Source organism: Aricia agestis, chromosome 3 (assembly GCF_905147365.1).
Source record: "Aricia agestis chromosome 3, ilAriAges1.1, whole genome shotgun sequence".
Lineage (NCBI taxonomy): Eukaryota > Metazoa > Arthropoda > Insecta > Lepidoptera > Lycaenidae > Aricia > Aricia agestis.
In genome coordinates, this window is record NC_056408.1 from 2,962,009 (window position 1) to 2,979,165 (window position 17,157).

General features: G+C 38.0%; 1 protein-coding gene across 3 annotated transcripts in view; it reads right to left on the bottom strand.

Moving 5' to 3' along the window:
• Positions 1–17,157, bottom strand: part of LOC121725710 (CCR4-NOT transcription complex subunit 6-like) — a 192,914-nt gene that overhangs the window by 31,623 nt on the left and 144,134 nt on the right. The window contains exon 1 of one of the 3 annotated variants that reach the window (XM_042112773.1): positions 11,400–11,419. The exons of 1 other annotated variant lie outside the window; for it this stretch is intronic. The gene's annotated coding sequence lies outside the window, so the exon portion shown is untranslated. Of the gene's footprint in view, positions 1–3,448; positions 3,454–11,399; positions 11,420–17,157 lie in introns of those variants that run through there. One more of the 3 variants, XM_042112774.1, reaches the window with a different exon arrangement.

The following is a 17,157-nucleotide window of genomic DNA, read 5'->3' on the forward strand; positions in this document are numbered from 1 at the left end:
ATTTTTAAATAAAGGAAATACCGCAAGAGCGAATCATAATAAGACCTAAGTATTAGGTATCTTGAAGTTATTCAAGATATTATGATCAAAATATGATAGCAAAAAATGCATCAGATTACAAAAATAAATAATATAATATTTCACACGCAAAATTTAAATAGTATAAGGAGCTCATCTTTATTTATTTATTTATATAACATGGAAAACTTACAGCTCTTTATTTTAGATAAGTTTTTTTAGAACTCGCATATTGATGGTATACTTATATTATCTTCAAACAGCTTTAGTTAGTATGTTTAGAGACATTATGACAATGTTCAAAATATGTTTCGAATTAAATCTTTCGGGGGGCATTGTGTCTAAAACGGGATGGGATGTCAAAATATCCCACGCAACTCGTGAGCGGCGGGGCTCGTTACTCAACTAGATTAATGTCCATAATCCCAAAATAGGTCGTGACTACGGCAACAGGTGCAACGCGTTGTAAATCTTTTAACCCCACCGAAGTGGGAAAGGATCCACAAATATTTGGGCAACGTATCGCCTTTTGAGCCGTTTGGCTGTATGCCCACCTCGACTTTTCGTAGGTTCGACAACCGTACTGACACTATCGTAGATATTATCGCAGATGTTTAATGTCTCGTTCGAAATCTGATTGCGGGAAGTGGGCGGAGCGCCCTACGTTTTAAATGGTCCCACTTTCTAGATACTTAACTATACAAAATCTATTATGTAATTAGCATAACACGAAGTATTCCTGGAAACACTTCGAGACTGACAAGTTTATTGAGGTCTCTATTGTAATAAGTCGTAAGAATTAGGCCAACGACATAAACCAAAGGCTACTGGTATTTACATTAACACCATTCCCCGCGGTATCCATTTAATGCGATCTTACACAACGCAACAATAACCACAGTCTACTGTCTAGAGACGTTTAACCAGTAATAATCGATTCTGGATGGGTATTAGCATCGGGTTTCGGCAGTTTGCTCTGCGTTGGAGCAATTGACCCAAATCTACACTTGGATTAGGCAATGTGCAGTAAAGCGATACTGATCAATCAGAATATTAATAGAACGCAAATAGTATTCGCGAACGAACCGAATCAATACGGAACGAGTTTCAACTCAAATATTTGCATTTTATCTTCGCCCGGCCGTACCTGAAAAGTACCGAATTCCTCCAACTTTGGCAGTATCAACTGTAAATCATAATATTCTTAAACATAAATACTGTAAAAAGGTGAATCCTCGATGAACTTGGAATCAAAATAAATATGTATTTCAGTTATTAGATTACTTAAGGATATTACTGCGTTAAAGGATACAAGCAAAGGATACAAGTGATAAATCACGGCCGAAAAAAGTCAAAAGAAAAGTTCTATGCTCGTATCTGATAAAAACCGTAACTGATGAGTCACATCAGCTTGTAAGTAAAGAAAACTAAGTACACAGGAAGCGATATTTCAGAAAACATAAGGTAGCGGGCTTTGACGTGATCGGGGTACCGAATTCCCATCGACTTTACTGACCAACAACTGACCAGAATTGTAAAGTGGAACATTAAAAACAATCAATACTACACTAAAACAATATAAATAAAACACAGGAAACAGCTTTGTCAGAAATAGAAGTACTGCCAACAAATATCCTACGGCAGCAACATGCATTGTAAGTATACTTAATGAACCATTTACATGTAGTAAATACATATTGGGTATTTTACATAAATTATTTTATTCTCAAGTGCAACAACTGGACTGAAAGTAATTAGAATAATGGAAACCATTCCGTTGAATAGCAATCTGCTTCAGGCGAAATATAATTTGGCACATTCTACAAAGACTCCAATAGCAACACTTTATGGATATTTGTAACGTTGGGGACTCCTGCTGCGCTCAGCGGTGCGGATCGACCAGCGTTCATCCGAAATAGCTGGTTAATGTAATCCTGACGTCACTCCGCCAGTAATTATAGTAAAAGTTCGTGACTGTCGCACGCTTGGCCGACTAATGTATATTTGAACGGCACAAACTCGCTCTCTAGGGGGAACCAACAATTTGCTTAAACAAGTAGGAGTACTTACCGACGTTAATAAAATTTAATGGCACTAACATTAAGACGCCTACTGCATTCGAGCCATCATAATATTAACCCATAATAATACAATCAGCCCTCTTTATGTCCCCTATAGAGCAGCAGGCGTCGTCTCACAACTCTAAAGGAAGGGGTAATACGATACCTAAGCGTTCATTAACTACTGCATCAAAGCATCTGCTCAACCCGCTTATTCTGTTTATTTTACTTCGATCATACTCTGCGCCGAAACACTTTAAACCAACTGTTTATCGTTCAAACCAAAATAGTATATTGAGATATTTTCAATACTAAATAGCATAATATTATTCTACCCATTTGCATTTTAATACCTCAAGTTTGGCAAACGTTAAAAAAGCAAACGCACAAAAATTAAAAACATCAATTACATTTTTTGTGCTGACGCCCCAACGCCATGTGCACTGTTACCTCGCCCGTTCACGGCCAAGGTCGAGCAAATAATAAACTCATAATGATAGATGTGCCGCCAAAAACCGTGCCCGCGTGGGGTGCCTCCGAGCCACTGACAAAATGTAATGACTTGGAAAATTACAATACTACCGACAGATTTATTGTGGCTCCCAGTGTACACAATCGGCCATGATGGACGTGCGTGGTCGCGACTCATTTCCCATGCCCATAATAGTCGGTGATGGATGGAATTTCTGAATATAGATGCTTTTAGGCGAACTTAATTGATACAAATCATCCATTAGTCGCGTTGTAGCTTATAAATCGAATAGTAAATTCCGATCTATAGTCTAGGCACTCTAGACAGCAGTATTAATGTTGCGGTTAGCATCAACTCGATTGTGATGTTGCACTGGGTTACCATCGAGCATTCTGGGCAGAGTTTCATTTCCCGAGGGCTCCGTCCGAACTGGAGCACCGACTACTATGGTCCATCCGACAAGATTATCAAGAATTGATGTGGCATTTACAAATTGCGAGCGTGTTTGCCCATCTTAGATTACCCGAACGAAAATTTTTTATCCGATCCTACATAGCATTAGAAGTTAGTACCCGAAGCGAGGCTTTAAGTAATCCAAACGAACAGTTAATTTACCACTGAACTTAATTAAAACCGTGTCACAATCTCTTTACCGGCCGAGTTCGCTTACTCTTTTCTCGGATGAAATAAAATCGAACGTAAAAAGCAAATGAAGCTCGCAGTAAAGGCAGCGCTACAGCAATTCAATTTGTTCAAGGGAGTGGTGGAGTAATCAACGTGTGTTTATGTCCTGATAGCATCGACAGATAGCTGTAGCGTTCGCCTCACGCGTCCCCATTTCTACGACCTAGTCGAGTAAGATCAAGTACTGCTGGATATAACTTATTTTCTTGAGGACAAATTGTAGAGTAAAATATGATACGTCCTAAGGTTGTGGGAAGTTTTGAAAAGTTTATTAAATATTAGAGAAATCCTGATTGACTGCCGTATCCCTGCTAAACTTCTGATTAACTATGCTATTTTAAGAATTGGTCTGTTCCATCTCATCAGCGAAAAATACCCAGTCCTTGGCAGTTCAACGACCGGCAATAGACAAACAGTGCTGATTAACAGCCGCGATCCGGCGCTCATAATTGTGTTATATGTAAGGTATGAGGTAATTCCGCGTTGTCGTGTAATATATGCGCGTCGTGCGTCGCCACTCCCCACTTATCTTTCAAATTAAAACTAACAAATGCCTGCAATACCGCCGCTGCGGAAAATATCTCCGAGAAGATTTAATGTAACAAATGTTTAGTTAGAGCAAGTCAAGCGTTTGTTTTATGCTTACGATTTCGTACCATCTATAAGATTCTGCAATTTGACCAACACCGCATTAGGTTACTACCTAATGCGGTGTTGGGTTTGGTACCTAATGATATGATCGTACATATTATGTTGTCGAGAACGTCAGCCACGTATTACCAATCAAGTTCAACTGGCTGCAAAGAGCTGGGAACTGTTTAATGCATTTTGGCCATGTGCATATTTCCGGCCTCTAAGTTATGTTTAGATAAATTACGCAACATTGTGCCTAACGTTTGTCTTGACTCGACTCAGAGGTTCATATTTTATCCGCCGCGGGTAAACTACCACGCGTATCTCTGAAATGGGCATTAATAAAACGACATCGACGTCGTCTGTACGTGCGCCGCGAACGTTTGTGACTTTGATGTCAGATTGTGCTTTACATTACCGACGTTATATGATTGCACGACTGATACTTTACAATATGCTCATGTGTCAACCGAGGATAAAATCCTTGCGTAGGCGAAACAAATTATAATATTGTTATGGATATTACGGTACGAATTCCGATTTATATATCGATAAGATTTGCCGTTATGACTGCAATTATAATATATGTATGTATTACATATTTCAATTCAGTAAGAGTTCTCTCAAACATTTCATTTCGAACCCAATTTCAAAAATAGGTATCTAAATCTACCTGAGCTTTGTAAATACATAAGCTGTGAACCTGAATCGTAAACAAAAGCGAGGTAAGTGGTAACATTAGTGCCACACAAAAACTAAAAAGGTCGGTTCTAAATTCTATCCTTCATTTGCGTTCGGCGATGTTGTGTACCCAATGGGCAGATAAGAAGGCAAAGTAATGGCACCGCGATGTCCTGTAAGACAAACAAGGCAATTGCTCGCTCGCATAGATCGCTATCGCGCACGCTACGCTTAGAACGCGACTGCGGCCTGCGCGTAGCTCAATTTAAATACTTAGGGGCCTCAATGTAAAGAAATAGAAACGAAAACTGGCTTGAGAATCCTGACAAGTTTTTAAATCTCGCCTATGACCTAACAGCATATTGAGCTTATAATGAAAATTTCACGTTCTATAGCTAAAGGAGTTAGACAGGCGACCCGGCTTTATTCAAATTCTGGCTCATAAGACTCCGTCTAAAAACATCAAAATTTAGTACCATAATCCCTATCTTTCAGCCCAACAATTACCCTGGGTCTACCGCGTCGCCATTGTCCTCGCAGCATGTCGATTACATCGGATAAATAAATACGGAGCGTTAATTGGACGTAATATATTTTGTCGAACACGGCGCGGAGGATGTTCGGTTGCTGTTCGTGTTTTACCCGCTAATACCGACAAATACCCTTGTTACATCATAGATATAGCAACGGGTAAGCGCTGGACGCTTGATATCCGTGGCTGTTAAGGACAGTTGAAGCAATTACTTCGACTAGTAAGTTAACTGGAAGAAGAAAATCATCACTATGAAAACAGAGATCACCTACCAAGTTTATAAAGGTATAGTCCTCAATTCTCAAGTTTTGTGACTTTTAAACACGGAAAAATACCAAAAAGACCTGTCTAACGTAGCCGATACTAATTGTAACACCCAATTAAGCGTACTTCAAGTTATAAAAGTAGCTGTCATATAATTAGCATGAATGATTCATATCTAGCACGTATCTTGGCCTGGTTAACACGAATGCTAATGAGCATCGCCATACATAATATTAACCTAATTAATTGCTATGTTATATAAATTAAAAATTTCGCTATAAGAGTAAATAGTTCGCAGCGGGGTATCCATAAAGAACAGCAGGCGAGAAACGTTATTTAAAATTCGAATTTAAATTAAATATAACATTAATTTAACCTTTGATCCAACTTAGATCGAACAAATAAAAGTCATGTCAAAGATGTATCTTCGTATTATCTTGTCTAGATTTTATGGCAGAAGATTATCCTGTATATTCAGCCAATCAATATTCACTGCATTGGCTGGCTGTTACCTCGATCGTTGGAATTACAGACACAACAGATTTTCAATTGTTATGGGGCACCCGGGGCTTGGGAGTTGATGGGTTGATATATTATTGAGGTGTTGGGGACGGTAACGGCTGCTTAGTGCTTAGCTCTATTTAACGCTTTGATGGACAATGGGCAAATTCAACGTACCTAGTGGTAGATAATAGATAGAGAGGATAAAAATGGCCTGTTTCATAAAATTATACTCATCTGTCACCTACAGTGTAAGACAATTATAGATTTAGAGCCTGTTTCACCACTTCCTGATAAAGTGCCGGATAGACTATCCACCTAGGCACCCAGGCCACCAGGCAACAGATAGAGTATGGAGAATCTGTCTAATAAGTTATTAGACAGATTCTCCATACTCTATTTGTCAAGTTAAGTGGTGGACAGCCTATCCGGCACTTATCAGGAAATGGTGAAACAGGCCCTGAGACTTCCATTTACGTATATCATTTCATACGTGCAATTTCACATCGCAATATTACAGCAAGCGAAATCTGTGCAAAACACGATCGTATACGTATCAAAGTGGAGTTCCCACACCGATTTGCTCTGCTGCTACTTCTACTAGCTTTTCACTCTATGGCTTTGTAATCGTTTCGTCATGCGTCGAAAACTGTGACTACTGGATTCGACCTAAAACCGTTCATCGACGCACTCGATTCGAAGTCGAAAGTTACAATGTGGCATTAGCATTTTACTTTTACTTACGAAATGTAATAAGCTACTGGATTTTAGAGAGTCCGGCGACTTATCGTGTAGAAAGTACAATGATTGCAACCGTCATTGATTGCTGCATTAGCGGTGACAGTGAAACTACGACTTTATAGGATCGTAACAACCTAATTACGATTTGAGAAAGTAAACTACGATATTAACAATATTCGCCTTTAGAAACAAAAGTTATTACCATAAATGATTAGGCACAAAATAAATTCTCATACTTTGCTTTTGTTGTGATTGACTTGTAATAAAACTTACCTAGGAAGTAGGTAGAAACGTAAAATTAACGTGACAATTTTACCCTACCTGCTGCCGCATTTTCTTCAAATTATTTTTTCCTTCATCTTAGAACTACAGTTAGATACGAACTACTCCTACGTAGGTACTATTATTTATATCATGCAATTTAATTTGAACATGCTATCTCTACGCGCTCCGGAAATACTGACCCTTGAAAAGACGGACAGATGGAAACAAAGTGATCTAAGTAATAAGAGTAAGTACCGCTGTGACCTTTTAAAGTACAGAACCGAACATGTTAAATTTGACCTATTTACATACAAATATGGCACATGATTCGTTGTGCCTCTCGTCGTACCTACTGCTGCAAAAGGCATCACTTTCTCACTGCAGGCCATGTCAGAGTTCACGTAAATAGTAGAAAACAAATATTACAAATTATATTGCACATTCTATAATCTAGTACATGAAGAATGCCAATACCGAGCCAATATTCCATTCGTGTTTTTGGCTTTCGATCACGACATTAAAACTATGATTGAGATGAACATTATACTTGCTGTTAAAAACAAATATGCAGTAACGATCCTTCAATTTACTTCATCTAAACATAAAGAGTTATAACTTCATCTAAACATAAAGAGTTATAAGAAACTATAAGGAAAGAAAGAGGTGTTGGCTTGGCTTTGAAAATACTGTTACCAATTTCATACGTTACTCTCATCTTCGCAAATTCGGTGCTTATTGATTTAACAATTTTATATTAATTTTGTACAATTTAACTATCACGGTCAATGATATTCTACTTATACAGATATGTTACGTCCATACTATTTTCCGGCTTAAATCTCTTCCGAACAATTTTCAAATTCAAAATTGCAGACATTGACAAATTTGACAGATAAGTGAAACAAAAGATACGAAAAACCATTTACATAAAAGAGACAGTTCTATTTTTAAACGTCGAATCGTATCGCTGTCTCTTTCTTCGCCTGAGCTATGACGGAAATTCGATTTTTTCCAGATTGTTCGAAAAAATAATTGAAAATGTAAATAATCGAGGTATTTATTGCAATCAAGACATGTGGTAAGAGATTCCATGTGATTCGTTTACTTTCGAGTCATAATTGGTACATTTTCGAAACACGCACGACGTCATTTTCAATTTATTTAGGTAAGACAAGACGCGGCACGTTCGTGACTGCGCTCGATGCAGACTAAACAACAGACGGCCCAATTGGGCCGTATTTGAAGCTTCACAACGCGCGCGGTTGTAACATATCTGGTTTGAGTATTTCATCATTGGTCACGGTCCATTCGGGAGTCAGGAGTGTCAGGACAGGCACAGAGCCCGGAGAGTTCCCCATGTTCTGGCAAGCGACACGGAAATACACTTGACGGCATTGTTATATGAAAATCGAATAAAGAATTTAGATTTTGCAATTTTGACATAAGTTAGAAAAAGATTATTTACACGTGTATTTGTGTATAGTACTACTTACTAGAATAGCTTTAGTAGCGAGTTGAAAGATGCTAGCCAACAATGACTTGAAATTTGTAAATACGTGAATTATCTGTTTCTATACTTACATCAATTCATAGTTTTATTTAATACTGAATCATTTTTAATAAGCTACTTCTAGACCTAACGAAACGTGAAAGGTATAATATAAAATTTAATAAGTTCTAGGTTCTAGTCTATGTTAGTTATACATGACGATTACTTAACAGGCATCAGAAGATTCAGTACCTAATAAGAGTTTGTGATGAATCAAAAAGGCAGTCGTCCAAGTGAGGAATCACGACATAGATACCTAACTATCTAACCTTCATAATACGCAATGCAACGAGTAGACTAGTAGTACAGGTGTTATTTCCATGGTGCGCAATTCGCAAACAAGCTTCAGCTTGTATGTCGTTCATCACATTATACCGCAGATGCTGCCAGCTGCCTCTAACGAACGACACACAGACACAGGCCAATTAAATTGAAAACTGTAGAGGCCCATCTTCCGGCTACGCAAAATCGTCTTCACTTGATAGGATTAAAAAGCATTTGTGATCTTTCGAGACCTATATCTAAGCATCTGAGTAGAGTCTGTCTAATTCTTACCTTTCTTTACAGGGTGAATTACTTTGTGCCTAACATCAAACATTTGCACCTAATGAAAAACCTACTTGAACACTATAGGGAAAGTAAGCCATCAGAATAAATTTTGAATTAACCTAGTTGAAATTCGCAATCAAATATAAATAACAGTTATTTGACACATTATCATTAAATTCTTTCACTGTTAAAAATACCGAAACACGCAAAATTTGATGAAACTGTTTAGTAGTGCATGAAGAGATATGATTATCTGAAGAATTATTCATGAAACATGTTTTCAACCACATCGAATATCAGATACTTTGCATTTTTATCGGGATCCAGTCACTCGATACGCATGCAAATATTACAGATATTAAATAGTAATTATTCCTTGCACTTACATTAAACGAGTTATAAAAAAAATAGAGCGGTAAGGTGTAACCGCCGTTCGTATGGGAAACTATGAAGGCACAAAAGAACAAGAATACCCGCTCGTATGTGGAGGATCAATATTTTTCTGGCGGAGTAATCCTGTTGAGCGTGATCCATGGTGGGATTTACGGCGGCGTGAACGGCGTGAATAAATTCCAATCACCGAGGCGATATTTCACGTAGATTACAAAATAAAAGGTTTAAAGCGTCTAATGTATTTTGTTTAGTGTGACAGGCGAGACTGATGGTGAGCCAGTGAAAGCGGGGGTCGCGCACTGAATGCGCGGGGTCTCCGCACAAATCCGGGGTCAGCTCGAGTGGTCGTATTCTGTCAGTGCCTTTTTGGGATCTCTCAATGGATTTCAACTGAACGCGTGATACATTGTCGTTTCGTTGGCCCGCGTTTCGGTAGTGTGCCTTTTTGCTTTAATTTTCTTTTCTGCTTTAAAGCGAATCCCAGTTTTTAGGCTAGAAGCAATAATATTAGGTATTAGCCACATAGCAGAAACAGTTACGGAAATAGACTCGAAACAATTTCCTATGCAATTAAGCCAGAAATAGCAAATGGCATAGGTTGCGACCGACGAGACTATGTGGGACGCATGCCGAGATCGTCCGGAGCATCGCAGATCGCATCGTTAATTATCCGGCGTTGCCACGTCGACGTGAAATATGTACGAAATGTCCACCCACGGTCGTTTCCCTAAGAAATTCAGTAGACTGAATTCTGTTAAAACCGCAGACGTTAGGCCGAATATATGCGGACTAGAAAGGGGAAATCGAATATTACCGAAGGCTGTCTGAATTTTCAATCCAAATTTAAAATAATTTCTATTAATCAATGTTCTATTAAAACATGCTTTAAATATACTTATTGATCACGACAAATATGGTGCAACTAAGTATAATAGCATTTAAATTAAAAGTCCTAAGCATTAAAAGTATAATTGCTTTTAAAAAAAATAAAAAAGATTTTCACGTAAACAAAAAATCTCTTTTAGATAAGGATAACTTTGTGATTTCGAATGCACGGAACCGGCACTCGTAGAGTTATAAATAGGTGCTAAATCTCTCGAGATATTTGTAGAGGTTTTGACAATTATCACGACGAGGATCCGTCTAATTGAGTTAGCACCTTTTGTGATCCGAGTGGGCAAACACCGATCAACGACCGTACTGACGACACTCGAATACCCTTGGAGGATGTTTACTTTTGTTTAAAAAAAATATAATAAAATCTACAGAGAAAATAGATACGTAAGGACTTGAAACTTCCGCTTTTTAACGAAGATGGGCTTGTTGGTCTAATTTTTATGCCAGTGTGATTATTGTTTATAGCATAAGCTTGTGACGATAAAAAACGATCCATCAACTCATTCCCTAGTTGTATTCATATAAAAGAAACGGTGATTGAAAAAAAATTAAGACGTGAAGGTACAGACTGCATAACTACAGATGTTAGACATATCAGGGCAAGCGCAAATCTCTCGCATGTAACAGTACATAATATAGTGAGAAGTGAGGATGATGTAATAACATATAATTACATAATCGATAGTGCACAAATCACTGACGTCCATGTATGGGCGGTACACAGGGTAAACAACCGCGTCTCGTACAATAACATCCATACCTATATAGATGTAACAACTGGATGTAACATTTAACATTATTTGTATTCTGTTGCCGTTACAATATAAAACCATCGAACTTAGAGAACACGCATTAAGAAATACCACGGTAATATTCAATGAATTGAAAGAAATTGGCAACTAAGGTAACATAATTCTAAGGAGTTTAGCTGTTGCGCCGAAAATTTTCAAGTATAATATTGGATATGATATAGATAGACTTCAAATGAATCTAAGCGGCACCCCTAAAATAGTCTCAGAAGTCTGTACCCATCAAGCCCCATAAGCTCACCGGTGAGCGAGACACAATAGAATAACAATAGATTTCCAAGAATCCACGATCGAAAGATTAGCTCAAAGGACTAATAAAGATGAAGAGATTTACGAAATTGTACTTTTTTACCTCATTAGAGCCTTGTTCACTATCGTGCTGACCATTACCTGTAACAAAAAATTAAATTTATTAATACGGATAAAAAAGAGAATTGCGTGGCGTTTTGGAGATATCAATGATTATGCAATATATCATGAGCCGCTATTGCGTTGTCATGTAAACAGACGGAACAGACAAACAATACACTAAATGTGATCAGACTTAACATGTGATTCATTTACAATAGCAATTCATACATCTGTGGCGGCTGCCAACGAATCGCCAGCTTCCGTCAACTAATAACAGTCGAACTCGTAAATCCATCAACTGTTACACGTGGACCGACCGTGAACTCGCCTCCGTCACACCATAGAGAGGAACAGAAGACTAGCTTCGCTTGCGCATCATGGGCATACGCATTTATAAATATGTATGGCTAAACATGTCATACAAGCCAAAGAGCGCAGCTTCGTTGCGCCACATTGGTGCGGTGCGAGGTGAAGTGGTTGAATGAATGATGCGCATTACGCTGTCACTATACTGTAATCTGTATCGATATGATATTGCGGCGACCAAATCAACTATGTGGCATACAATCCGTACCGACTACCGACGAGGCAACGTACGGCTAATCGCAAACGCAACGCACACGCAACGACTTTGCCAGTGTAAAGAAAATGTGTCTGTGCATGTGTTTATCTTCTGTCTATATTTATTCTATATTTCTGTACTGCCACTATGTGGGCCCGCGCGCCGTCCGGTCACCGGCCGCGGCGCCGTGTCCGAACTCCGAGGACCATTTACATTGTCGACGTATAAGGATGTCCGTAATCGTTTGCTTCATTTAGTTTTGTCGTACAATATCAATCGATGCTCCGATCATAACGTATTCACAAGGTTGTTATTGTTCATTAATTTTATGATAGACTTGCTTAATTATTTCCCATCAAAATAAGAGTTTGAGGTTGTCTCAAAATAAAAGCAAGAATAAATCTATTACAATCTAATCTTAATGAAAAAGTAATAATCTAAATGAGGTGGAAATGTTTTCTGTGCAAAAAATATATATCCCATTACAAACAATGTGCTAACAATAGGAAAAAGATAAAGCTAGGCCAATTAACAAAATATTCAAATAAACACAACGGCTATACAAGCGTAGAAAAACTCATTTATATAATATAGTAATGAAATAAAAATAAATGGGGAGGCATTAATTAAAGTGGCAGTACACTTCGGGTCGTTAGACGATAGAGCTATGGAGAAAACATTTAGAATCACCAACAACTTTAGCAGAAATATAGTCATTAATTTTGTTCGTGGCCCGAAGTTCAAGGAGGTTTAAGATGAAAGTAGCCGAAGATTAGCAGCATTAATTGAAATTCCCGATGCTTTATATAAATATTTTATAAGTACAAGACGTATTATTTTATAAGAACAAGTTATAGGCATTGATTGGCAATTTAAGGGGACATTAACGAAATAAATTGTAGCTATTCTGTATACCGTATCTACACTTGGTTGTGGTGAGTGATGTGACGTGCAACCCGATACCAGAGGTGAACAACCGCACCTTATCATTGTAGACAAAATATATTACATGGATGACATCACGTGAGTCAACACTGTAATATATCTTCGCATTCATTCGCGTAAACATAAAAAACATTATTTTCAATACTTTATGTCTTCCTACGAACCCACGCGAATACGAGACATTTAGGAATTCGTTCGCGAGCACGTTTAATGTATTAGCAAAAACAGAACAAAGACGTAATGGTAGTGATTTTCGTATAACTATGCAATTTGTATGCCAAATAAATACTCCGGTGTATAATTTGGTCGAGCTAATCAATAATTTCGATGATAATGAAGATGTCAATGTACTGGATCGAATCGCGGACAAAAAAGCTCGCGAAACAAAACGTTAATAGATTGCAGTAAAAAACATGACAATCGACATGCGAAATCGTACGACGATAGAGATTGAGAGCTTCGTCGCTTGAAAGGTTTATTCTACTCGGAGTATTTGCTTTACTCGTAAGTCGTACATAACCCGCAACACAAAAAACACAATGACAAAATCATAGCCGTTTTTGTACCAAAAGCTAATATAATCGTTTTCAATTTTACGTTTGGTTATTTAAAGTTTAAGTACAGCGTAGCCAGTTTTTTTTTGTGCCAAGTCGGGACTTTGGAACTTTTCGAGTGAAAAAGCGGGATTCTTCGGTCAAAAGCGGGGCAAAGTAAAAAAAGGTATAAAATCAAAAGTTATCTTGAATTTTTTATCTTTTTATTTGCGTTAAAATAACGTTTACGCGACAGTAGATAACTAAAGTAGCCAAAGAAAATCCACCCCTCTACCTCCCACACTCTATGTTCATACTCCTTTCTTTCTCAGCACGCTGCACGTACGTTCGGGCTTTCCCCGAAAAACGGGACTGAGCCTGTCCCGCGCGGGACATTCAATTTTGTTGAAAAAATTGGGACGTCCCGCCAAAATCGGGACGTCTAGCAACGCTGTTTAAGTACATAATATATTGTTTCTAGTTTCTACACAATTTAACCCATCAAGCCCCATAAGCTCACTGTTCACCGGTGAGCGAGACACAATAGAATAACAATTTATACGTGGGAGAGCCAGCTTCGGCACGAATGGGCCGGCTCGACCGGATAAATACCACGTTCTCACAGAAAACCGGCGTGAAACAGCGCTTGCGCTGTGTTTCGCCGAGTGAGTGAGTTTACCGGAGGCCCAATCCCCTAACCCCTACCCTATTCCCTTCCCTACCCTCAACTATTCCCTTCCCTCCTACCCTCCCCTATTACCCTATTCCCTCTTAAAAGGCCGGCAACGCACTTGCAGCTCTTCTGATGCTGCGAGTGTCCATGGGCGACGGAAGTTGCTTTCCATCAGGTGACCCGTTTGCTCGTTTGCCCGTTATTTCATTTAAAAAAACAACAACACAAAAAAAAAACAATAGATTTCCAAGAATCCACGATCGAAGGATTCAACTTTTCAATTGAAGTTTCACTGTTCAATTGAACGTTTATCATCTATGCTTATGACCATGGCCACGAATTTTTTAATTATTAATTTTAATGTATTCACTGATACCGCTTATTGGACGTTAAACACAGTTTAAAAAGTAAAAAAATGTGAACGTGCATGAATGTGCGTCATTTACATAGAGGTTTTCAGGTTATTTCTACATTAATATTTAATGGGGTCCTTAGAGAATGATATTGTATTTAATTAAGACATAATTGTTTTTTTTTTTTAGTTGTAATGTGGTTTTTAATTTAAGTGGTTTATTTTAATATTAGTTTTTAAACTTAACTGCCTCATGTTTTGTACTCACTAATAATTTTATTTTTTTATGTGGCTCAACGAACAGAAAGGAAATATAAAAATCGGACCTACAGCGACGGTTTCGCGGTAAATCATATTAGAGTGTGGCACAAGTGTGATTTATCATGGCGAATTCACCGACATCGACCGACCCAGATACATAAATGCATAAAACACCGACAGAAGTCAATTAAAACGGGCCGATTTGACTGGCGATGAACCTTACTTGTGACCTAAAATCTAAATCCGCCTCTCAAATGTCAATACTCGACTTCGATATGTTACAAACTCATGAGAAATATTACGAGCAGCCAATGATCTATAATAAGTAGATGAATTTATGTAAAAGTGGTGGTATTCAAGTAATGATAATAAATCAGTGATGAATAGTACTTCGTAAAGGATAAATAAAACAGCAAAAGTTCAAATAACTTTTATTTAAAATGTATTGCTTATTTTAAATTCTGTGAAGCCAGTTAAGAACGACGTCTTAGAATAGGCTTCATTTATTAAGATTCCGGTTAAATTTGAGCCGTTAACTCGATCGCTGAAGACATTGTGAGTAGAGTCACGGCGCATCATAAAAGTGGGCTAACGTATAATGAGCAAATAACTAGGAAGAACTTTTTAGGCTGCGAGTTTACCTTGGAAGTACTGACAAAAAGTAGCGACACAATTAATTATTTTGTTAAATAGTCCGGTATCGGAACGCTAAAGCGGCGGACACAAAAAATATCCGCCATTGATCATTAAGTACCGGCAAGCGAAAAAATAATGGCGCACGCATTACCCAGGCAATAAAGAAATAAAATAGTTCACATTTACATTGGAACTTCGAGAATCGAGATCAATCGCCGGCTTAATGTACTACGAGTCTACGACAAACAAAACGAAGAATCTTGAGATAGGTCGACGAACAGCTACACCTGTTATTCTAAAAATAACAAAAACATTTATTAGACATACGTGCATTGCCTACTTTCCAGACGGCGGTTACCGGGCCAGACGCACCGCAGCCAGCCGGGCGATGGAAGATAATTAACAACAAAATTGGCCGGAGACAGCTAGGCGCCTTACTTTTGCGGCCCATGCATCGAGCCCGCAATAATAGCACTAAACACACCTCACACCCGACACGGAGCAATTAAAAAACGCCGGCTTCCCACACACACACAGCTGCGGGCCTGAATATTGAGAGAAAATTGTTTCGAATGTAGGCGAAAGTCATAGAGCACGTATTACAGTCTGTAATGATCGTAATAACATTGACATTAGTTCGATATCGTGGACTAATGTCGAGTCTCATCTAATTTTATGAAACGGCTAAGATTGTGCCAGCCCCGAACGAGCTCACGCTCCAATTTGCATATTGCAAATGAAAGTGTAGCGGCAACTAAATCGTACTCGTATTTAGAGCAACGATTTGAATAATGTAACGATAGGAAGTTAAACTTTCCACGCGGGTGTAGAATATTATTGGAAATTATGTAGATGAATATCCATAATATTACCCCATTCCCTAACGTAAAACACCTAAATAAATAATTATGTGAAAACTATGTAATGTTACATGAGGAATGTAAAAGAATTATAGCATTCGAAAGTTCGGATGGTAATCACTCGGGTACAACGCCCAATATACTTAAAATTGAAGTTATTTTTTTTCTTATTCACGCTGCAACAAGTTAAACAAACAAAGGTCGAGAGCGGCGTCTTAATAGGAAATAAGTAGTACGTGCAAAACTGAAGAACGACCTCCGAGCAGAGAGAAGAATTTCGGAACTAGTTCCTTGTATTAAACGCTCCAATTACCGCTGCTCGATACTGATTAACGTGCGAACGTTTTCTTGCAACTCACATAATGGAAATTCATATTGCACGAATACTTAAAATTAAAAAGCATTGTGAATAAGTTTTCTTGAAAATGGAAAATCTGAATCTTATATATAAAAATGGATTTCCAAATGTGTTAGTCGCGCTAAAACTCGAAAACGGCTGAACGGATTGGACTGATTTTAGTCTTAAAATATTCGTAGAAGTCCAGGGAAGGTTTTAAAGTGACACGAAGTTCACCGGGACAGCTAGTTTGTAACATAAATATTTTATGTTATGTGTATACGGCTTTGTCTCTCAAATTGACATTGAATTAATTTATTGCATAAACATAGCGACACAACCTCCTATCCGCTGATAGGTAAAACATTAACTATAAGCATTACTAGTAAAGTAGTAAAAAGTAGTAAAGGCAACGTCGATTAGAAACAGGTTGGGCTGTAAATTTTTTGATAATTTGATTTCATAGAATTTGTATAAGTTGAAACCATAGTACCTATTTTATTGTAAGTAGCATGTTGTTCTTTTTGGTTTTTTGGCCATACCATCGTTTAAACCATTTGCTATAAGTACTTGTTTTTGCATTGTATCCTATTTAAAAAA